Below are 25,039 nucleotides of genomic sequence, written 5' to 3'. Positions count from 1 at the left end.
TTCCTGCAATGCTACATTTGGAGAGAAACCAAGATGCTTATCTTGGTTTTAGCTCCATTCCTCATTCGGCTACAGCAGGGACCTCCCAAATAGCAGTGGATAAATATAGACTTAACCATCCGACAAATCAATTTTTATCATTTTATGTGAGAGGAATTGATCAAGCAGGAAAATTGTGCACCCAAATCAGGAAATGTTTGATCAGGGCAATAAAAAAACCAGGATTGCCAGGCTGAACAAATCCGAAGGGAGGATTAAATCCATTCTGCATTTGGGAGGTCATTTAATCTCGGACTCCATCTACAACGGACTTTGCAATGAGTGAAATTTTGGTTTTGCATTTGAAGTTGAGAAGAGCCTGGAGGGAGCTGAAGTCAAAACAACCTTCTCTGATATTTGGGATCAAAAGAACCTCATGCCTTTGAGAAAAGAAAAATTAAAATGAATTCCTGGATCTGAAATATAGTTGAATTTTGCCATCTAGTTGAGTTTTGCCTCCTGATGCCATAATTTTGGCATCAGGAGGAAGTGATGTCCTTTTAAACTTCCGAAATGCAGTTTGTATTTGAGGCATTTTCCTTGGGCAAGTTATCTTTGACCCAAGGAGAATAAGAGCAAGTTTGAAATAACACAGCCCTTCTATTTCTGACTCAAAAATTCAAGGGTGGCTCTGCCAACGACAGCTGCTTCTGGCATTTGGAGTAGGGGGAAGGATACTGTCTTTCAGCGGGCAGCTGGTGATGAGTGAGGGCCACTCGTGGGGGGGCTTCATTCCCAAGGACTTCTTTGAGCGCTCCAACTTTTTGGAATAGCAAAAGAATGAATGCAAACTCAAGGAATGGCCACCTCAAAGGACAGGTGGGGGCACAAATGACTTCCATAGGCCCTCAAACTGTTATATGTTTTATATATATTAAACATACAGTAACCAGAGTGTACATTCTTTATTATAAAGGGCAGTTCTTTCTTTCAGAAAACTATCCTTTGCATTCATTTAATTCAATTATTGATTTTCTCAATATAGGTAGTCCTCGACCACAATTGAGCCCAACATTTCTGGTGCTAAGTGAGACAGTTGTTAAGTAGTTTTGATTGATTTTATGACCTTTCTTGCCAGAGTTGTTAAGTGAATCACTAAAATTGTTAAGCTAGTGACATGGTTTTTAAGTGATTCTGACTTCTCCATTGGCTTTGCTTATTAGAAGTTCGCAAAAGGGGATCCACATGATCCCTGGTTATCCTGCAACCGTCATAAATAAGAGCCAAGGTAAAGTGTCTGAATTTTGATCACGTAACTCTGGGGATGCTGCAGTGGTCTTAAATGTGAAAGACAGCCATGAATCACTTTTTTTCAGCACCTTTCTAACTACGAATAATCATTAAATGAATGATTACCAGTCACGGATTATCTGTAATCTTGCTATCTTTTATGGTGCACAATTGATCTTACATTTAAGGTAAAGGTAAAGGTTCCCCTCGCACGTATGTGCTAGTCGTTCCCGACTCTAGGGGGCGGTGCTCATCTCCGTTTCAAAGCCGAAGAGCCAGCGCTGTCCAGAGATATCTCTGTGGTCCTCTGGCTGGCATGACTCAACGCCAAAGGCATATGGAACGCTGTTCCCTTCCCACCAAAGGTGGTCCCTATTTTTCTACTTGCATTTTTTACCTGCTTTCGAACTGTTAGGTTGGCAGAAGCTGGGACAAGTAAGGGGAGCTTATCCTGTTACGTGGCACTAGGGATTCGAACCGCTGAACTGCCGACTTTTCGATCGACAAGCTGAGCGTCTTAGCCACTGAGCCACCGCATCCCGATCTTACATTTAGAATGTGGCTAAATATCATCATTTGATCCAAGCAAAGTGGTAAATAACTGCCTCTCTTGATCGATAAGTTTCAAAATGTTTAAAATAGCTGCCCTCAAGGCAAGCAAACCCCCCCCACAGTTCCAATAATACAGTTCCTGTAATAAAGAATAATCATCATCATCATGGAACCACACTGAAACAATTTTTTTTGAAAAATATTCCAATTAATATACAAGAGACTCTTGTTTTTATACAACAAACTCAAGTCGCCCACAAGGATTGGCTTACAAAAGAACAAAAATTCCCCACTGCTCTTTGGATTCTGAAGTTGTGCCAAGAAACTCCAATCTTCACATATACAGATAGTACTCGATTTATAACTATTTGTTTAGTAACCATTTGAAGTTACAACAGCACTGAAAAAAAATGACTATTTTTCACACTTAAGAAGACCATTGCAGCATCCCCATGGTCATGTGTCAAAATTCAGATATTTGGCAACTGACTCATATTTATGACGTTGCACTGTCCCAGGATCTTGTGATCACCTGTTGTGACCTTCTGAAAAGTAAAATCAATGAGGAGAGCCAGATTCACTTAACAACCATATTACTAACGTAACAATTGAAGCGATTCACTTAACAACTGCTACAAGAAAAGTCATAAAATTGGGGGAACTTACTTAACAGTCATGTTTTCTTAGCAACAGAAATTTTGGGCTCAGTTGTGGTCTTAAGTTAAGGACAATTTGTATTTAAAATTAATCTGTAGGTTTAAATTTGTAAACCTGGCTCCACATTGGATAGAAGATCCTAGAATTTCCTAGATAACAATATTTTCAATTTCTTTTTTTCAAAGAAACAAATGCTATAAAACTGGGTTAGTCTCAAATATATTTGAAAATATTTTCATGCCCCTGGAAGGATGTTCTGTTTAATCTCAGCCGCACTTCTTGAGATAAGAAACTCCATAGACAAGCAAGCAACTATTGATTAACTGAAACAGAGGGGGGAAAAAATCTGATCTTAAATTCCAGTCTCAGAATTCCAATCTTTTTACCAGAATGGTTGTTCCAGAAATGCTAAACTCTTAAACTTTTTCAGCCTGTTATTTCAATGTTAAAGGAGAAACAATGGGGCGGGGAGCCACAATATAAATTTCAATTCCATATTTTAGCCTTTCATTCCTATAATGTTTTGGTGACTTCTGTCACTTGGAAGTCACTCCCAGATATGCCTCTGAAAATCCACAGAAGAGTTTCAGCAATTTTTAAGACCAGAAATCACAAATCATGTGGGGTGGGTGGGGGGGAGCCTATCAACCCCCCCAGCTGGGAAAAACAACCAGACCAGCCCTCCCTTGCCTTCCATCCGGTGGTGAAATGCAAATTGTTTTACTACTGGTTCTGTGGGCGTGGCTTGGTGGGCATGGTGTGGTGTGGTGTGGCTTGGTGGGTGTGGCTTAGTGGGCGTGGCAGGGAAAGAGTACTGCAAAATCCCCATTCCCTCCCCACTCCAGGGAAAGGATATTGCAAAATCTCCATTCCCACCCCACTCCAGGGGAAGGATATTGCAAAATCTCCATTCCCACTCCACTCCAGGGGAAGGATATTGCAAAATCTCCATTCCCACCCGACTCCAGGGGAAGGATACTGCAAAATCCCCATTCCCTCCCCACTCCTGGGGGAAGAATATTGCAAAATCTCCATTCCCACTCCACTCCAGGGGAAGGATATTGCAAAATCTCCATTCCCACCCGACTCCAGGGGAAGGATACTGCAAAATCCCCATTCCCTCCCCACTCCTGGGGGAAGGATATTGCAAAATCTCCATTCCCACCCGACTCCAGGGGAAGGATACTGCAAAATCCCCATTCCCTCCCCACTCCTGGGGGAAGGATATTGCAAAATCTCCATTCCCACCCCACTCTGGGGCCAGCCAGAAGTGGTATATGTTGATTCTCTGAACTGCTCAAAATTTCCACTACTGGTCCTCCAGAATTTCACCCCTGCTTCCATCACTCACCTCCTTTGCATCATCACTTCCCCCAATTCGACCTTCAACATGCTAAAAACGGAGAGTCTTTTGGATAGCCAAAGTTGCCCTCGCTTGCCTACAGGGTGAGGGGCAATGCTCCACTTTGCCAACTATCTCACTTTCCAAGTCCAGGTAGTCCTCGATATACAACCATTTATTTAGTGACCAATTGAAGTTACAATGTCATTGAAAAAAGTGATTTCTGACCGTTTTTCACAGTTACGACCATTTGCACCATCCCGATAATCGTGTGATCGAAATTCAGACACTTGGCCACTGACTCATATTTTATGATAGTTGCATTTTCCCGGGGTCGTCGGATTCCCCCTTTTGTGTGTGTCCTTCTGACAAGCAAAGTCCATTGGGAAGCCAGATTCACTTAACAACGATGTTACTAACTTAACAACTGCAGTGCTTCACTTAGCAATTGTGGTAAAAAGGGGGCAAAACTCATTTAACAACTGCCTTGCTTAGATTACAACCAAACTCAAAAGTTGTTCAAGAGTTGTGTGCATTACAAAACTAGTTCAGGAAAAAATATGCCTGTGAAGATTCTCAAGTCTTCCAGGTAGAATTGTTTGTAAGTTGAGTCATAGCAATGAGATTTATTTTCTTACTGATTTGGAACGTTTTACTGTTCTCAGAGCAAGTTGGTTAGCAGAGAGCTGTTGGAATGTACTAATTCCTCCTCCTACAACAAAGGACCTTCCTCAGTCAGAGCCAGCTGGCAAGGCAGATAGATTTTGGGATATCTCAACCGCTCCTCCACCAAACCGCAGGATTTCTTCCCCAAAATGTGCAGCAATATGTATAAGAAAATAAACCCAATTGCCAGGGATCATCTTACAGATGCTTCTCTATCAGGGGAGTCAAACTCAAGGCCCAAGGATTGGATCCGGCACGCAGGGTGCTTAGACCTGGCCTGTGGGACATCCCTGGAAACAGTGAAGGATTGGCCCACAGTGCCTCCGCCAATGAAAACAGAGCTTGTGAGGGCCATGGGCAGCCCCTCTGAGCTCCATTTTCGCGACAGAGAGTTGCAGGAGGCCGTTGCAAACCAGAAATGGCGCTCGGGAGCCTGTTTTCACTGGTGGAGCACTCCGGCCACCACAGGTGCCCCCAACACAAGTGATGCCGAGCTGGCCATGCCCCCCTGGACACGTTCCCCTGCCCCCCCCCGGGGTCAAGCACAATCCCGATGTAGCCCTCAATGAAATCGAGTTTGACACCCCTGCTCTATATGGATGGCTGAGAATCTGCATCGACCTCTTGCCATAAATATGTGAAATGGGTACATTCCGACAACTCTCTGACTAACCAGTTTGCTTCGACGGAGGAAGCTGCTTGAGTGAGCAACTAAGTGATTCAAATCAACAAGAAGAGAAATCCACTTGCCCGTAACTCAACTTATAGACAGTTCAGGAAAAGTTCATCCACGCAAGTTGTCGGACGATTAAGGCTGTCCTCATGTATCTGTGTAGGGCGAGTTGGTCTTTCTTTCAACTGAGATCTGACTGGGTTATAATATGGGGGTGGAAATGGAGAAGGAACTGCTATGTATGATGCCTGGAGCTCCAGTTTGAAAGCAGGATACAGGTAGTCCTTGACTTACAACCATTTGTTTAGCAACCATTCGAAGGATGGAAACTAATTCTTCTAATCAACTAATCAAAGGCTACCGTATTTTTCGGAGTATAAGATGCACCGGAGTATAAGACGCACCTTATTTTTGGGGGAGGAAAATAAGAAAAAAGCTGATTGGCGGGTGGATCGGCCTCCCGGAATACCCCCAATCAGCTGTTCCCAGAAATGAATTTTAGCAATAGATTCCTTGGTTGTGAGCTCTGTGCCTTGCTTTTTTTTTCTGCCTCTGAAAGCCTCCGAATCAGCTTCGGAAAAAAAGCCTCTGAAGCTCTGTTTGAGGGCTTCTTTTCTGAAGCTTCGTTTCTGATGCTTTTTTCAGCCTCTGAAACCTCCGTTTGAGAAGCTGGGCGGGGCTACATTTGGAGTATAAGACGCTCCCAGATTTTCACCCTCTTTTTTTGGGGAAAAAGGTGCATCTTATACTCTGAAAAATACAGTAATCAAGGACTAACCAACTAATCGAAGAAGAAACTAATCAAGAAGAAAAGCAACCTGGAATGAAGGAGAAACTTCCTAACAGTGAGAACAATTAACCAGTGGAACAGCTTGCCTCGAGAAATTGTGGGTATTCCATCCAGTAGTAGGCTGCTGCTGGTTCAGACCGGTTTGGGTGAACCGGTACTTCTGACGATCAGCTGGCCCAGCCCACCTGTTCCTGCCCTATCTTGTCCTATATTTCCTTCTTTCTGGCTCAGCTGACTCATGCGGCACAGCTGATTTCCACACCTCTGCTGTTCTACTTACCGGGGCTACCTTAGAAGGGAAGCAGCTGAGCTTCAAATTGCTGTATTTTGAACGCTGCGCGTAAGCGCGTTAGGCGTGCACACGCGTGAAGCCTGCATGTGCGCTCACAGAAACAGTTGTTAAACCAGTTGCAGCCCACCACTGGTTCCATCACTGGAGGTGTTTAAGAAGAGACTGGACAGCCACTTCTCTGGAATGGTATAGGATCTGTACCTACTTGATCAGGGGGCTGGACTAGAAGACCTCCAAAGGCCCTTCCAGCTCTATTCTGAATTTGAATTTGGAAGTTAACAAATGCACTAAAAGAAGTGAGTTTTGACCAGTCCTCGCATGTACAACCGTCGCAGAGTTTCAAAGGTCACAGGTTTAAAATTCAGGTGATTGCCAAGCTACATGTATTTATGATGGTTGCATCATGTGGATCCCTGTTTATGATCTACCCAGTTTGCTTCTGACAAGCGAAGTCAATGGGGAAAGCCAAGTTTGTTTAAAGATTGCATGATTCAGTTAACAGTTGCAGTGATTCATTCAACAACAAAAAAAAGGTTGTAAATTAGGACGTGACTCACTTTACAACCAGTTTGTTTTAAGATTGAAAATACAAGTCCCAATTTTAGTCGTAAGTTGAGAACTACCTGTCTACAACTCACAACCAGTTCATACCAATTGCTTCAAAGCCATAATGGATCTTTTAACATCTGGATGGCAAAGTTGAGTTATAGCCTGGAAGAGAGCTGAGCTCACTTCATTGGGACCGTTGACGCCAAAGGATATTTCATGCATGTCCATCAAATTCTCATTATAGTTCAACAATTGGAAGATTGAATATCTTAAGCCAGCATTACAAAGTGAGATTTTTCAACAATCCACAACCCTAGCTTTGATTTGGCTCAGCGAGCATGCAGTTCAGTACAGATAGTCCTCGACTTACAACTTAGAGACCGTTCAAAGTTACAACGCCACTGAAAAATGTGACTTATGACGGCTTTTCAAACTTATGACTGCTGCGGCATCTCCATGGTCACATGATCAAAATTCAGAGGCTTGGCAACTGACTCAAAATTATGACGGCTGCAGTGTCACAGGGTGTCATGTGATCCCCTTTTGCGACCGTTTGACAAGCAAAGTCAACGGGAAGCTAGATTCACTTAACAGAAATGTTACTGATTTAGCAGCTGCAGTGATTCACTTAACAACTCTGGCAAGACAGGTCGTAAAAAGGGGGCAACGCTCACTTAACAAATGTCTCACCTAACAGAATTTTGAGACTCAATTGAGACAAAATCTGCTGGCCCAGAATAGACTAAAGTGCTGTTAAGTAACACCAGCTGCCTGCAATTACTGCAAGTTCAAATCTCACCAGGCTCAAGGTTGACTCAGCCTTCCATCCTTTCGAGGTAGGTAAAATGAGGACCCGGATTGTGGGGGCAATAAGCTGACTTTGTATAAAAAAGAACACCGCTTGGGGTGTCCCGAAAGCCCTACTAAGCAGGTATATACGAAAGTATGAAGGCTATTGCTTAAAGCATTGTAAGCTGCCCTGAGTCTCTGGAGAAGGGCGGCATATAAATTGAACCAATAAATAAATAAATAAATTGTGGTCGTAAATCGAGGACTGCCTATACTAAGAAGTTTTTTTTTTAAAAAAAAAAAAATCTGGCTCCCATTTAACCACCCCCTTTCCATCATCGCACCCTGAAAATTGACTTACAAGAGGGGACCCAGAAATCTGGAACGGAGTCGCTTAGTCCCAAATCCCAACCTGGATCGTCTGACGGTCTTGTTCTCAGTGTCTCTCTAAAGAGGAGTCCTGCTCCACTCTTCTATATCTTCAGCCTGGCTCAAATCTGTTGCTGGCCCCTTGCAAGCGGATTATATCTGGGAGCCCTGAGCTATGTTGGGAGAATGAAAAATGTGGTCTATTTTTAGAGGATAACCAAGTTGCTATTTCACCGGGCTGAGTCAATCATAGCTCCTTGTAACCTTGATGGGAAAAAGGAGAACACATTTTGGAGATACCAGGAGTAGCAGCCCACCCAGGAAGCTTGCAATACCCCGAAAATTAAGTCATGTGAAAGCCCCAAAGGGAAAGAGGCCAAATTTCAAAGTAGTCAGTCAAGGGAAAGAAAACCTGAGTCACTTCAGAAGGATTCAGGGTCATGGTGACACACTGTGATTGTTGGATGACGTTGCCATGATGTGATCTAAAAAGCTAATAACGGGCCCGTCTCCTATTCCATGAAAATCCTTGGGCTTCTCCAGTTCATCCCATTGACACATAATGCTGAATGGTGGGTGTATCATATCTGTATTCATACTTTTCTATTTCTGTCTATCTGAATCTACTCACCTTCTTACGTTTCTCTCTAAGCTGGTCAATCTCTCTCGCGCGCACCTATTAAGTCATTGCTGACTCTTAGTAACCACAGTTTTCTCAGGTATCTATAAATCTGCTTAGCTTACAAATCTACAAATCTGTAGATTCTCTGTATAAGCCTTGGTAGTACAGTGGTCTAAGGCACCCTGTTATTAAGCTGGTTATTAAGACCAGCTGCCTGCAATTACTGCAGGTTCGAATCTCGCCAAGGCTCAAGGTTGACTCAGCCTTCCATCCTTTCTAAGGTAGGTAAATTGAGGACCCAGTTGGTGGGGGCAATAAACTGACTTTGTATAAATATACAAAAGAATGAAGCTATTGCTGAACACATTGTAAGCCGCCCTGAGTCTCCGGAGAAGGGCGGCATATAAATCAAAATAAAAAAAATAATAATAATAAAAAAAAGTGGGGCATAATATCCTCCCCTCAGTGTGACTGCAGGGCATCACGTCAAACTATATATCACATTGTGACCAGCTGTAAGCTGAGGGCATATACCCGTGATGGCGATATACCCGTGACACGCGCCACAGGTGGCATGCGGAGCCATATCTGTGGGCACGCGAACGTTACCTTAGCTGAGCTCCAGTGCACATCCACACGCCAACCAGCTGATTTTCGGGCCTTCTAGTCCCACCGGAAGTCGGGAAACGGGCTGTTTCCAGCCTCCAGGGAGGTGGGAAAGGCCGTTTTTGCCCTCCCCAGGCTCCAAGAAAGCCTCTGGAGTCTGAGGAGGGTGAAAAACAGGCCTACTGGGCCCACCGCTAACCGTTTTGGTGTCACGTGCCAAAAGCGGGGGGAGGTCATGCGCGTATGCGCAGGGGCATGGGGGGGCATTGAATTAGGGGGGCACATACGCGCAACCCCCCATGCGCTCCCCATGCTTTTGGCACGCGACGGCAAAAAGATTAGCCATCACTGGCATATACTGTCCAGTAATTGATTTTTAATATAAACGATGCTGTGCTTCAATGGTTAGATGGCTTAGATCTTGGCATTTGAACCTAGATGTTTTAAACATTTATATTTTATCGTGTTTTACTGATCTAGTTGAAATGTTAATATATATTGCTAGTCCATGAATGATGTGCTAAATAAATAAATCTGCCCAGCTATCTAAACACTTACAACACTTTTTAAAAAAACACAATTGTAAAGTTTCTAAACAACAAAACCAACTTTGTCTGATTTGCTCTGGTTTCTTTTTTCCAACCATTCCACATATACAGGTAGTCCTCGATTTACAACAGTTCATTTAGTGACCATTCGAAGTTAAAAATGGTGCTGAAAAAAGTGACTTATGACCAGTTTTCACATTTACAACCATTTTGGCATCCATGTGATCATGTGGTCATGTGATCAAAATTCAGATGCTTGGCAACTGGGATTTACTTATGATAGTTGCAATGTCCCTGGGTCGTGTGTGATTACCTTTTGCGACCTTCTGACCAGCAAAGTCAAAGGGAAATTCACTTAACAACTATGTTATTAACTTAACAATTGCAATGTTTCACTTAACAACTGTGGCAAATGTGGCAAGAAAGGTAAAATGAGGCAAAACTCACTTAACAACTGTCTCACTTAGCAAACAGAAATTTCGGGGCCAATTGTGATTGTAAGTGAAGGGCTACCTGTTAATTTCTATCAGTTCAGTTCTTAAAATGGCTTTGTCAGATATTAATCCAGGCCAAAATGACCTTGCGGATTCATTGGGTTGTGGACAACCCAACTTTTGATTTTGTAATGAAGAGGTCCATCCCATTACATCATCATTTGTTTGGGCATCAGATGTGTTGCAAACAAAAGCATTGCTTTTTGCTAGCCTAGATTTAAGGTTCAGGTGCTGGAGCCTCCAAGTTCTCGGATCGGTTCCTGAAGTAGCTTTGATCCCATCAAGACTGGAAATGCCCTTTTGTTAGATATGTGATCCCTTAGCAGTGATAGTCATTAGCTGGTGAGACTCCCACTTCCCTACCAAAGATCCTAATCTTCAAGTAGATTCAAGGAAGTTAAAGATATATCAGTATCAAAAATACCAATATGGAAACACTCAGTGTACTTGCAAAATAACAGAATATAATAATACTGAAGTGTAGAGCCAATAGCAATAGCATTTAGACTTATATACCACTTCACAGTGCTTTTACAGCCCTCTCTAAGCGGTTTACAGAATCAACCTATGGCCCCCAACAATCTGGGTCCTCATTTTTTTTTTTTTAATTTGATTTATATGCCGCCCTTCTCCGGAGACTCAGGGCGGCTTACAATGCGTTAAGCAATAGCCTTCATTCTTTTGTATATTTTATACAAAGTCAGCTTATTGCCCCCACAAACTGGGTCCTCATTTCACCTACCTTAGAAAGGATGGAAGGCTGAGTCAACCTTGAGCCTTGGAGAGATTCGAACCAGCAGAAATTGCAGGCAGCTGTGTTAATAACAGGGTGCACTAAACCACTGTACTATCAAGGCTCTTTTTACCCACTTCGGAAGGATGGAAGGCTGAGTCAACCTTGAGTAGTGAGAATTGAACTGTCAGCAGTCAGCAGAATTAGCCTGCAATACTGTGTTCTAACCACTGCACTACCACAGAAGGAAGGAAAGGAAGGAAGGAAGGAAGGAAGGAAGGAAGGAAGGAAGGAAGGAAGGAAGGAAGGAAGGAAGGAAGGAAGGAAGGAAGGAAGGAAGGAAGGACTAGCACTTAGACTTATATACCGCTTCACAGTGCTTTTACAGCCCTCTCTAAGCGGTTTACAGAGTCAGCCTATTGCCCCCAACAATCTGGGTCCTCGTTTTATCCACCCTGGAAGGATGGAAAGCTGAGTCAACCTTGAGCCTGGTGAGAGTCGAACTGCCAAATTGCAGGCAGCAGTCAGTCAGCAGAAGTAGCCTACAGTACTGAACTCTAACCACTGAACCACCTCAATAAAAGGGAAAGTAAAAAAAATAAATAAAGGGGGGATAAATACAGGTAGCCCTTAACTTACCACCACAATTGGGTCCAAAATTTTATGACCTTTCTTGCCACAGTTATTAAGTGAATCACCGTAGTTAAATTAGTAACTCAGTTGTTAAGCGAATCTGACTTCCCCATTGATTTTGCTTGTCACATGGTTACAAAAGATGATCACATGACCCCGGGACACTGAAACCGTCATAAATAGGAGTCAGTGGGCAAGCTCTGAATATTGACCGCATGACCATGGAGATCCTGCAGTGGTGATAAGTATGAAAAACTGCCATAAATCACTTTTTTTTCAGTTCCATTTTAACTTTGAATGGTCACTAAATGAACTGTTGTAAATGGAGGACTGCCGGTAATAATATTGCAGCCACACTTTATGGGTTAATATACATACACATTAGGAAAAAGAAAAAAAATTATAGTCACTGTATTTTGTCAGCTGCGAAAATTAGCTGCTCAGCAGAGTGATGGCACGAAGGGGAAAAACGTTCTGTGTTTCCCCGTAATAGGATCTCCTGCTTTAGTAGGAGTAGGATTGGGAGACTTCCAGCTCTGTTCTGTTCTATCCTATCTATTTGCATCTGCGTGCTTTTGAACTGCTAGGTGGGTGGGAGCTGAGGCAAGGAACGGGAGCTCACCCCATTATGCAGGGCTTGGGTCTCGAACCTGGGCTGACAAGCTCAGCATCTTTATCCACTAAGCTATCATGGAGGCAATGGACAACCACTTCTGAAATCTTGCCAAGAAAACTGCAAGGACCTGTCCAGGCATTTCCCAGGAGTCAAGACTAACTTAAATTCATCATCTCCCAAAAGACATTAGGAAGAATAACTAAGGGGTTCACAACATCCAGCAAAAGAGCCTTGGTAGTACAGTGGTTTAAGGCACCCTGTTATTAAGCCGGTTATTAAGACCAGCTGCCTGCAATTACTGCAGGTTCGAATCTCGCCAGGCTCAAGGTTGACTCAGCCTTCCATCCTTTCTAAGGTGGGTAAATTGAGGACCCAGTTTGTGGGGGCAATAAGCTGACTTTGTATAAATATACAAAAGGATGAAGGCTATTGCTGAGCACATTGTAAGCCGCCCTGAGTCTCCGGAGAAGGGCGGCATATAAATCAATTTTTTTTAAAAAAAGTGATAGACATGAATTTATTTATTCCCGTCATTTGTTTATCAACTTTTGGAATAAATGTTTCCCAAAGAAATGGGTAAACTACAAAAGAACTCTTAGAAGAGGCCTGTGAAATGGCGGCCTGTGGGCCACGCCCACCACGGCTCTACAAAAGCAAAAAAACGTTGTGATAGGTCACGATAGGTCACGTGTCACGATCGAGTTTGACACTCGTGTCTTAGAGGCTGAGAAAGAAAGATGAACACTGGTAGCCCTCGATTTACGACTGTAATTGAACTCAGATTTATGGTCATAAGTTGTGGGGGTTGTTAAGTGAGTTACCATGTGGCATTAAAACCTGGTTTTAATTTTTTTACAGTGGTTGTTAAATAAACGCTGCTGTGATTAACACCATGATTGTTAAACGAATCCATTATACCCAAAGGGCATTTTTTGCTAGACACTGAATGTAAAACTGGAAACTGGCACACACACACACACAAAAAAAAAACACATTGAAAATCTTGGTCACATGACTGCAGGATGCTGCAAATGACGCAAATGTGAGCTGTTTGCCAAGCTCCCAAAATATGATTACGTGACCATAAGGAGGAGGAGAAGTGCAGCTATCATAACACTGAAATCAGTTCATAAGTACTGTTAAGGATATTGTTGTTGTGTTACCAACCAGCAGAGTGTAGAGCACAGAGAAACGTTGCTGAGAGCAATGAATAAGAGATGTGCAAACTGGTTTATCAAAAGTTTACTTTATAGTGAAAAAACAATCTCATAGTCTTTAAATCAATCCAAGTCTTTGCCAGTTAAATCAGTCCAGTGATACAAAAACTCTTCTTACCACACAAACAGTAGTTGGTTAGAATAACAAACTCACTCTGGTTCACAAACCACGATGGTAGCAGATCCATCCAACCGACGATAGCACAATGGTAGCAACTCCACACACTATGGTAGCTTATCATCAACTGAATACTTTACAGTACCTTTCTTAAATACGTTTACAACCAGTGATTATCTAATTACAGCATGATTCAGCATTACAATGAATCAACAGGAAAACTTTAAAGTCACACAATACATATTCATATTAAAGTCACAGAACACATATATTGCCTGGACAGCTTGTTAGGCTCAAACCATATCCTAACAAGTACCTTCTGGGGAGTCCATTGTAACTTTACTAAGTGACCAGTCATTAAGTGAGGACTATGTATATTTCAAGCCATACTAAGCAAAGAACAGATAGATGTCTAATCAGGCTGTTAGTCCTTCATTTAAGTAGACTAGGAGAAAGAAATTCATGTTTTGTCTGATTTTGCTACTCCGTCATTGCATTTTTTTAAATTACCTGAGTAAGTTACATCATCAGTGCATGGGGAGGTAGAGTTCGCTGTAGAGATGGGTTTCAGCAGGTTCTGACCAGTTCTGGAGAACCGGTAGCGGAAATTTTGAGTAGTTCGGAGAACCGGACGTAAAAATTCTGACTGGTCCCGCCCACATCTACTCTCTGCCTCCCAGGTCCCAGATGCTAAGGGAGGAAATGGGGATTTTGCAGTATCCTTCCCCTGGATTGGGGAGGTAATGGAGATTTTACAGTATACTTCCCCTGCCACGCCCACAAAGCCACACCCACAGAACCGCTAGTAAAAAAAATTGAAACCCACCACTGCTTTGCTATAGTACCTTGTCCTACCACCTTACTTGGAATATGGATTCTTCTTCATCACACTTTGTGAACCAATACCAGATAAGCACCAACAAAAGATAATTTCTGAAGCACAGGATTGAACTGTGGGGTCCTTGAGGAACTCTAGTTCGGTAGGTTTTTTTGCAAATGTTTCATTACCCAATTGGGTAACATCATCGACGCCAGAGGGAAGTGGGCTTTGCTCTCTGTTTATATACAAGTGGTTTGCCCTGTACCGGTGCTAGTGGCCTTGGTAGTTCTTTGGTCAGGCTATACAACTGTAACCTTATTGCTGGTATCCTTACGATATTTATATTGACTGTTTCCTAATATGATTTGATTGCTTATTTGTTCCCCATGACTATCATTAGGTGTTGTACCTTATGATTCTTGATGAGTGTATCTTGTCTTTTTATGTACACTGAGAGCTTATGCACCAAAGACCAATTCCTTGTGTGTCAAATTTCACTTGGCCAATAAAGCATTCTATTCTATTCTATTCTATTCTATTCTATTCTATTCTATTCTATTCTATTCTATTCTATTCTATTCTATTCTATTCTATTCTCTTCTCTTCTATTCTATTCTATTCTATTCTATTCTATTCCATTCCACTCCACTCTACTCCACTCCACTCCACTCCTCCCCTCCCCTCCCCTATTCTATTCTATTCTATTCTATTCTATTCTATTCTACTCTACTCTACTCTACTCTACTCTACTCTACTCTACTCCATTCCATTCCACTCCACTCCACTCCACTCCTCTATTCTATTCTATTCTATTCTATTCTATTCTATTCTATTCTATTCTATTCTATTCTATTCTATTCTATTCTACTCTACTCTACTCTATTCCATTCCACTCCACTCCACTCCACTCCACTCCTCTATTCTATTCTATTCTATTCTATTCTATTCTATTCTATTCTATTCTATTCTATTCTATTCTATTCCATTCCATTCCACTCCACTCCACTCCACTCCACTCCACTCCACTCCACTCCACTCCACTCCTGCCCTCCCCTCCCCTATTCTATTCTATTCTATTCTATTCTATTCTATTCTATTCTATTCTATTCTATTCTATTCTATTCTATTCTATTCTATTCTACTCTACTCTACTCTATTCCATTCCACTCCACTCCACTCCACTCCACTCCACTCCTCTCCTCTATTCTATTCTATTCTATTCTATTCTATTCTATTCTATTCTATTCCATTCCATTCCATTCCATTCCACTCCACTCCACTCCACTCCACTCCACTCCTGCCCTCCCCTCCCCTATTCTATTCTATTCTATTCTATTCTATTCTATTCTATTCTATTCTATTCTATTCTATTCTATTCTATTCTATTGTTTAATATTGGTTTTTCTGTCTTAGTTGTAGTTCCTTGTGCTGTTTATTGCTTGATTATTGGCCTAATGTTAACTTTATGTTAATCTCTGCTTATTTAGGTGTTGATTGCTTTGACAGGTTTCCTTTTTAGCTTTTTGATTGTCTCCTTTGGATGGGATGAGAATGTTTTTTATATTTCTATGCCTCTTGATGGCTGATTTTTCTGAGTGTTCAGAATTCAGGAATTCTCAGACAATCAATCAATCAATCAATCAATCAATCAATCAATCAATCAATTGGTAAACAGCAGTCTATTCAAGGAACCATCAAGACAACCCTGACCAACACTGACAGGCCAAGTCATTTGTATATAAAAAGAGAGCAAACTTGATTCCCTTTTACCTACAGTAGTTGAATAACGAAACATCTGCAAGGAAATAACAAAGCTCAGAGAACATCAATACCGCAGATAAGCAGGAAGGAGTTGCTGATAAACAGGAGCCATCAAGAAGAAACAACATTCCAATTAATTTTCTCTTTCTCCAGAACTCGAGTGTCCTTGACTCTAAAGTCACCTCTGTTTTTAAAGAGAAAGGAAACATCATCCCAGGGACCGAGACTTAACAATGTACTCACAGTTGTTGACTTGTAATGCAGGATAAGACAACGGGAGTTTTGTGGATGGTGCTGCCTTGTTGATTCTTTTGCATGGGGTCAACTAGAGGTGAGAGACAGAAAGGAATGAGAAGAATATTTTGGGAAAGTGGTGAAGAATGTGAGCTATGATCCATGAAGGTACAGGTTCAAGTTTTAACAGAGTTGGAAGGGACCTTGGAGGTCTTCTAGTCCAACCCCCTGATCAGGCAGGAAACTCTACAACATTTCAAACGAATAGTTGTCCAATCTCTTCTTAAAAACCTCCAGTGTTGGAGCAACCATAACTTCTGGAGGCAAGCTTTTCCACTAATTAAATTATTCTCAATGTCAGGAAATTTCTGCTTAGTTCTAGGTTGCTTCTCTCCTTGATTGGTTTCCACCTGTTATTTCTTCTCCTGCCTTCAGGTGCTTTGGAGAATAGGTGGATTCCCCTTTTCTTTGTGGCAGCCCCTCAAATATTGCAACACTGCTATTATGTCATCCCTAGAGCTGTGGGGACACAGTGGTTAGAATGCAGTACTGCAGCCTACTTCTGCTGACTGCTGATTGCCAGCAGTTCAAAACTCACTGGCTCAAGGTTGACTCAGCCTTCCATCCTTCCAAGATGGGTAAAATGAGGACCCAGATTGTTGGGAGCAATAGGCTGACTCTGTAAACCGCTTAGAGAGGGATGTAAAAGCACTGTAAAGTGGAATATAAGTCTATTATACTTATACACTTATACTATAATAGTAAAAGTGCTATTGCTAGTCCTTTTTTTCATTGGAATAGACATATTCAATTCCTGTTATCATTCTTCATTTATTTTTGCCTCCAGTCCCCTAGTCGTTTTTGTTGTTTTATTTATTTTTATAATTTTTTAAAAATGAAACTTTGTTTTATATGGCCAAAAGAGAGATGAGCATATTTTGCAGGTCAAACAGTCCTAGTATGGAGTTTAAACTTTTGTTTTTCATACTGGCTGGGGAATTCTGGCAGTTTTGAGTTCATACATCTTGGAGTTCGGAAGTTTGAGAAATATTTCTCTGATCTATATTTTGATTCTTCCATAGCACTTTCGGCAGTGAAGGGATCCTAGGAAGCAGGGTGTACAGGAAAGCCTCAACTTACAACGACAAATTGAGCCCAAAATTTCTGCTGCTAAGCAAAATAGCTCTTAAGTGAATTTTGCCCCATTTTACAACTTTTCTTGCCCCGGTTATTAAGTGAATCACTGCAACTGTTAAGTTAGTAATACAGTTGTTAAGTGAATCTAGCTTCCCTACTGACTTTGCACGTCAGAAGATTGCAAATGGTGATCACATGACATCCCTCCCCCCAGGACATAGCAACCGTCATAAATATGAGCCAGTTGCCAAGCATCTGAATTTCGATCATATGGGAATGTTGCAATGGTTGTAAGTGTGAAAAATGGCCATAAATAGCTTTTTCAGATGCTGTTATATCTCCAGATGGTCACTAAACAAACTGTTGTAAGTTGAGGACTACCTGTATAATGCAGTGATGTGTTGGCTAGATCTGAGTTCCTATTTCAGTGTAGGGATAACTTCAAAAATTCAACATCTTCATAAACAATCTAGATGAGGGGATAGAATGGGAACTCATCAAATTTGGCAGACAACACCAAAACTGGCAGGAATAGCCGATGCCCCAAAAGATAGGCTCAAGACCCAGAAGACTTGACCACTGGGCCGTATCTAACAAAAGGAAATTCAGTGGTGAGAATAATAAAGTTGTGCACTTAGGCAAAAAACCCAAATGAACAGGTGTAGAATAGGCTGTACCCTGCTGTCGTAACTGTGAGAGGATCTAGGGTGAACATCACTTAAGTATGAGCCAGCAATGTGCTGCAGCTGCCAAAAAGGCCAACCCAATTGTAGGCTGCATCAACAGAGGACCATTTTATACTGCATTAGTGAAGCCACACCTGGAATACTGCATCCAATTCTGACCCCAATACATAAAAAAAATGCCAAGGCCCTAAAAAGAGTGCAGGAAAAAGCGACATAGATGATAAAAGATCTGGAGGCTAAATAGTGTGATGAATGGTTAAGGGAACTAGGTATGTCGAGCCTAACAAAGAGAAAGTTTAGGGGTGACATGATATCTGCCTTCCAATACTTAAGGGCAGGAATGAAATCCAGCAGGTTCTGACAGGTTCTGGAGAACCGGTAGTGGAAATTTTGAGTAGTTCGGAGAACCGGCAAATACCACCTCTGGCTGGCCCCAGAGTGGGGTGGGAATGGAGATTTTGCAGTATCCTTCCTCTGCCACACCCATCAAGCTACACCATGCCCACCAAGCCATGCCCACAGAACCAGTAGTAAAAAAATTTGGATTTCACCACTGCTTAAGGGGCTATCACAGAGAAGAGGGGGTTGACTTATTCTCCAAAGCACCTGAGGATAGGAAAAGAGGCAATGGGTGGAAGCTCGTTAATTCTACGTTCCAACCTGGAATTAAGGAGACATTTCCTGAAAGTGAGAACAATCAATCAATCAATCGGTTGCCTCCTAGAGTTGTGGGTGCTCCATCACTGGAGCTTTTCAAGAAAAGATTGAACCGCCATTTTCTGGGATGGTATAAGGTCTTCTGCCTTGGGAAGTGGGTTGGACTAGAAGACCTCCAAGGTCCCTTACAGACAGTGGTGGTATTCAGTCGGTTCAATCCAGCTCAGGCGAACCTGTAGCAGCGGCTGCAGGAGGCTCCGCCCACTCGCCCGGACATCCTGTTTTTGACGATCTGCTCATGCTCACATTTGCGAACTGGTAGTGAAGATAAATGAATATCTCCCTTGCTTACAGCCTTATGATTCTATGATTCTAATTCTGGAATGAAGACCTGGAAATCCCAAACTTCTTAAAAGGAGAGGCAGATGTTAATTTAATAGGCAAAAAAGGTGCAAAACATCAGATTCACACAACACACTACCCTGTTACCCAAACTAATCCATTTTCTGGATTTTCACACTGTACTGATGAACAGAACAAGTGGCTGTGTATTTGTATTTGTATTGAAACACAACCTAAGCAAACAAACTGAGTGTCAGCGTTTCAACGCTGGCATAGAGAGCAGAGGAGAGCGAGAGATAAACTCTGAAACTTTTGCCTGCTAAATCCCTTTGAAGTCAGGTTGTCGTGGAAATGAGGGGAGGGGGCATATTCCTGGGAGATGACGAGAAAAAGAAGTCTGAAGAATGACTTAGAAGATAGCCAATGAGAAGCAGAGATTTGGGGATCGGAAAGGGAGGGATTGAGGGGCAAAAGGTCAGTCTTGTCCACGCGGACAAGATCCGGTGGCTGTGCTCAATTAAAAAAAGATTTCCTTAAAGATTGTGTTGCAATATTTTCAGGATCAGACTCAATAAAGATAATAGAAGTTAAAGCTTTAAATATATTTCTTTTTAATTATGATAGGCATTCTATATTCACTGAATATTCAAGGTAGAAGCGACGAGAATGGTGAGGGTGGCTCCTTATATATACAAGGGGTGGAGCTAGGAATGGGAGTGGTAAGTTATGAATACATTAAAGTCCAAAGAATAAGTTAACCTCTGATGTTCCATATATACATTATTTACACATTGGAGAATAAGGCATTTACATCTGACAAATCCCCCTCTAAATGCCGGTTCGTTACACAACACCAATTACATTCTGATTCAGGACAATATAATACATATAATTTAGAAGTTAAATATTTGTGTTGTTTAGAAGGTAAGGGTTTTGTTAATATGTCAGCTAATTGTTCAGAAGTATCGCAATGTATTGCTTTAATGAATCCGTCTTGAGACAGTTGTCTCACATGCTTAAACTTTATATCAATATGCCTGGACCTTTGTCCAATTGCATCGGATCTGGATATTTCAATGGCCGCTTTATTGTCTTCATGCATAATAAATGGTAAGGTGGGTTTCTTCCAAACATCAGTGATCAGATCATTGAACCATACAAGGTTATTTGCAGCTTTGGACAAACAAACATATTCCGCTTCTGTAGTAGAAGTGGCTACTAGTTCTTGTTTACCAGTATACCAGTAAACTGGACAATCATTCAATAGAAAAACATAACCAGAAGTACTCTTTCTGCATGATGTATCACCAGCCCAATCTGCATCAGCATAACAAGTAATTTTTGGTTCTCTGTCATTATTGGGTTCCAACATTAAACAAAAATCTAATGTACCCTTCAGATATCTTAGAATTCTTTTGACAGCTTCCCAATGATACAAGGTTGGTTTACTAACATATCTTGACAATAGATTGAGAGGTAATGCAATATCTGGCCTAGTCCAATTAGATATATAAAGGAGTGAACCTATAACTGATCTGTAAAATGTGTTGTCTTTAAACTCAGGGGAAGATTCATCAGTGTTTCTAAGAAAATCAGTTTGCATAGGGGTGTCACAGGTTTTAGCATTATTTAAGTTACATTTGTTTAGGAGTTCGATGATTTTATCTTTCTGTGTAAGTTTGAATCCCCTTTTAGTTTTGTTAATTTGCACACCAAGGTATTTATTCACTTTACCCAGAGATTTCAGTGAGAAGTGTTCATTTAACTTATTTACAAAGATTTCCCTGCTCTCTTTATGCTTTCCAATGTATAAAATATCGTCCACGTAAATTAATACAAATTCAATATGATCATTACTCTTTTTTACAAAGAAACAGTTATCAGCAGTGGTGGCGTTGAAATCCATGGTCTTAAGTACTTTTACCAAGCAATCGTACCATCTTTTGCCGGATTGCTTTAATCCGTACAGACTCTTATTTAATAACCAAATTTCGTTCTTATTAGTGTATTGACTGTGTGGTGCTCTTACATATATTTCCTTATCTAATTTTGCATGTAAGTATGCGGTCTGTATGTCATATTGGAATACGTCCAGATTGAGTGCAGATGCTACTACAAGGGCTGTTTTGACACTCTCTGTTCTCACTGTGGGTGAATATGTATCAGTATAGTCTTCTGGATATTTTTGTGCATAGCCTTGTGCAACTAGTCTAGCCTTGTATAAGGTATTGCCTCCTTCTAAGTTCTTAATTTTATAAATCCACCTGGTACCTATAATTGTTTTATCCTTAGGTGCGATCGCAGGTGTGAATACATTTAATCCTTGTAAACTTTCCATCTCTTTTTCCATAGCTAGTTCCCATTTTTCTCTTTCTTCATGTGGAAGTTTCAATACTTCTTCATATGTATTAGGTGTTATTTGTTCTCCATTCATATGCATTATGTAATCTTTGTATTTATTTGGTATTTGGTTTCTATTGTTTCTAATAGTTCTTTCAGGCTTGCTATGGTTATCATGCAAATATCTAGCTTCCTTTTTTGTTAATGTGTCTGTCTTTATTTTATGCTGACTATTAGTCCAAGTTTTGGTTTTGTTCTTACTTTTGTTAATATTTTGATTTTCTGTTGTTCCTTCCTCGCAAGATATCGTATCTTTACATTTATTAGGAAATATTTCATTAAGGTGCAATTTTGACCAATTGGCCTGTTCATGGAACACAGCTGTTCTGGATACTATAAATTTGTTATTACTATCAATAAATCTGTACCCTTTGGTTCCAGTTTCGTATCCCATGAATCTTAATCTCCTGGATACGTTTTCTCCCTTTCTCCTCAATTGTTTAGGTATGTGTACGTCTGCAGTGACTCCAAATATGTGCATGTGTGATAATTTGGGTTTTCTATTGTACATCACCTCATATGGTGTCTTATTCACAATACTGGACCAGGTTCTATTTTGAGTGTAATTCGAATAATGTAATGCCTCTGACCAAAATTGTTTGCCTAAACCAGCATCCTCTAATGTGCACCTAATCATGGTTTGTAGTGTGGAATTTTTCCTCTCTGCAACTCCATTTTGAAATGCAGAAAAAGGATTGGACGTGAAATGTAACATTCCTCTATCCTTTAACCAATGGGAGAATTCTTTAGACATGAACTCACATCCCCTATCTGTCATAATTTGCTTTATTCTGATATTATGTTGTGTTTCTATACGTTTGTAGAATTCCTTAAATTTCTGAAATGTTTCATCCTTGTGCTTTAATGTGTAAACAAAACCATATCGGCTGTAGTCATCCACTATAGTTAGGAAGTAACGTTTTCTATAGGTAATTGAGGGACTTAATGGACCAACTAAGTCCATATGTACCAAATCAAAAATATTGTTAGTTGATCTGTTAGATTTTTTTGGTCTGGGACTGGTTTTTAGTTTGGTGGACTTACATACTGAGCATTCCAAATAATTTTCACAATTTTTTATTTTGACACCTTCTGCGTGTTCAGTCATTTTTTGTACTACAGGAAAGCTTGCATGTCCTAACTTCCTGTGTAAGATGTGAGCACACTCATCATGAATTGGTTTACCTATTTTTGGTTTCTTTTCCTTGTATGTATTTTTGTGATCATGAGTTATTCTACACTCATCATTGTCACTGTTACTGACATTTTCATCATCTGCTTCAATACAATCTTCCATATTTGAATCAATGTTATGTAAACATCTTTCTTTAGTTATCAGATAGGGTAGACCTCCTTTTATCATTACAGTACCTACATTTGTTTTGTTCTTTTCTATAGTTGCTTTCCCCTTTGAGAAAACTATATTGATATCAGATTCTCTGCTTAATTTTATGGCACTTAGTATGTTGTGAGGTATTTCTGGGATTAATAATACCCCCTCTATTTTCCCTAGACCAGGCAAGGTCACATTTCCTTTGCCTAGTACTTGAACCTTTTCTTGATTAGCTACCTTTATCACAAACTTATCTTCTATAAATGAAGATAATATACTTTTGTTGTTGGTGGTGTGATTTGTTGCACCAGAATCAATAAGCCAATTGTTATTCTCATCCTGCTGTGTTCTGGTGCTGTCTTGTTTATTTAGCCCATTCAGTGACCCAGATTTCCTCTCTTTTGAATTTTCTCTACCCCCTCTACCTTCTTTGTAATTTGGTGGGCTTCTATATTTGTGTCTATCTGTGGAAGATTGTCTGTAATTATATTTGCTCCTATATTCTGGTCTATGTCTCTCTCTTGAGACTTTGGGGCAGTCTCTTCTACTATGTTCCCTGGATCCACAATTGTAGCATCTAAAGGCCTCATTATGTTTATCTTGAAAGACTACTTCCCTAAAAGGTTTGTGGTCTGTTTGGTTACTGGATCGATTTTTTCTTGAATTGTCTTCTGCTATCAATTTGTTAGATAGACTTTCTATGGATAAATATCCCAAATTAATGGTATCTAAGTGTGACATAAAGCTATCCCATGATGGATCAAGTGAATTGATAATAACACTTTTCATTGTTTGATCTGAAATTACTTCCCCCCTCAATTGTAGCTCAGCTCTTATTTTGTTTAGATTTATCAAATGCTCACTTATAGAAACCCCTGGTTTTACTCTAGAGGAAAAGAAATCCTTAGACATTCTTGTGGTTGTAGCTACGCTATCGCTGTGAAATAGATTAAACATGCATTGAATTATTTCTGATACAGTTAGGTTTGGTTTGATGCTATGATACATTGCAGGAGACACGCTAGATATTATTATGAAAAATGCTCTATGATGTAAACAATCTATTTTTAAAGTCCAAGGTCTTCTTGGAGGGCTAGTTATAAAGAATAGTAAATTTTCTTTCATGAAAATAACCTGAAGCTGTTGATACCACTCTTGTAAATTAATGCCATCAATTCTAAGTTTTGGGAAGTCACTGGGTAAGTTACCTACATTATTCTGTCCATTACTTACAACCTGGGGCAGTCCGTGATCTCTCAAGTGCAGGAAATTACAGAACGGCATTGGGATGCTTGCAATGAGTCTGCGCGGTTCTCTGGCCAGTTCAAGTCCTTCTGGGTCGTCTACGTAGTTTCGCACATGCGCGTTACTCATTTCTTCTTTGGTGGCGTCGTGGAAGGTTCTCTCCCTTTCAGCTCTCTCGATCCGCTCCTCCTCAGATGAGTCGGTCTCTGGCTCGGTTTTTGGGGTTCTGGTGGTGGTGACGGTTCTTTTCTTCTTTTTGTGTGCGTTGGTATTCGATTTTGTCTGTGGTGTAGGGCGAAATCGGCATGGCTCTCTGGGCTCGGGCATCGTCGCTTTCGAAGTCAGGATGGGAGCGTGCAGGTCTTGAGTCGCCGGTTTGATTTCTTGCTTCTTCGTAGATGTCTTGGTAATTTTCAGTCTTGGCCCAAAAGCAGCAAAAAGCGTTTTCATTGCTGATTTTACTTGAGATTTTGTTAAATCGTCTTCACTTTCTGATTTTGGATCATCTGAAGAGTTTGAGACTTCTTTCTCACTTTCTTCGTCTGATAGTGTTTTTCGCGCCAGAAATTTTGAACTGAGCGTTTTGATTGGCTCTGCTCCATTCTCTTTTGAAGTTCGTTGAAACCAAGATGGCTGCCATTCAAAATTTCGCGCGGGATCACATCTTTTCTTTTTAACAACTATTTTCTCAGTAGTCATCTCACTTACGATTTTTTGATCTTTGGGTTTTTCTTTAATGACGTTTTTCTCTCTCGCTGCTCCGCTGTTCTTCAGCATCTCCTGGAGGTCCGCGATGAGACTTTCATCATTCTTTTGGCTTTTTAGTATCTTTAATATCTCTGACCTGAGTTCGTTATTTTCTATTTCGATTTCTTTCTGGTCATTATTT

The 25,039-nt window shown here is 40.9% G+C and overlaps 1 protein-coding gene across 3 annotated transcripts in view; it reads right to left on the bottom strand.

Annotated features, from left to right (window-relative positions):
* XIRP1 (xin actin binding repeat containing 1) overlaps positions 1 to 8,199 on the bottom strand; it is a 41,994-nt gene extending 33,795 nt beyond the window's left edge. Inside the window, exon 1 of one of the 3 annotated variants that reach the window (XM_034401735.3) lies at positions 7,941 to 8,199. The gene's annotated coding sequence lies outside the window, so the exon portion shown is untranslated. The remainder of the gene's footprint in view (positions 1 to 7,940) is intronic. The other 2 variants (XM_034401734.3, XM_034401736.2) reach the window with 2 other exon arrangements.
* Between the last annotated feature and the right edge of the window lie 16,840 nt (positions 8,200 to 25,039).

Source organism: Pantherophis guttatus, chromosome 4, assembly GCF_059756535.1.
Source record: "Pantherophis guttatus breed Tessera chromosome 4, ASM5975653v1, whole genome shotgun sequence".
Taxonomy (NCBI): domain Eukaryota; kingdom Metazoa; phylum Chordata; class Lepidosauria; order Squamata; family Colubridae; genus Pantherophis; species Pantherophis guttatus.
The sequence above is the reverse complement of the archived record's forward strand: the minus strand, read 5'-3'. Positions and strand labels throughout refer to the sequence as shown.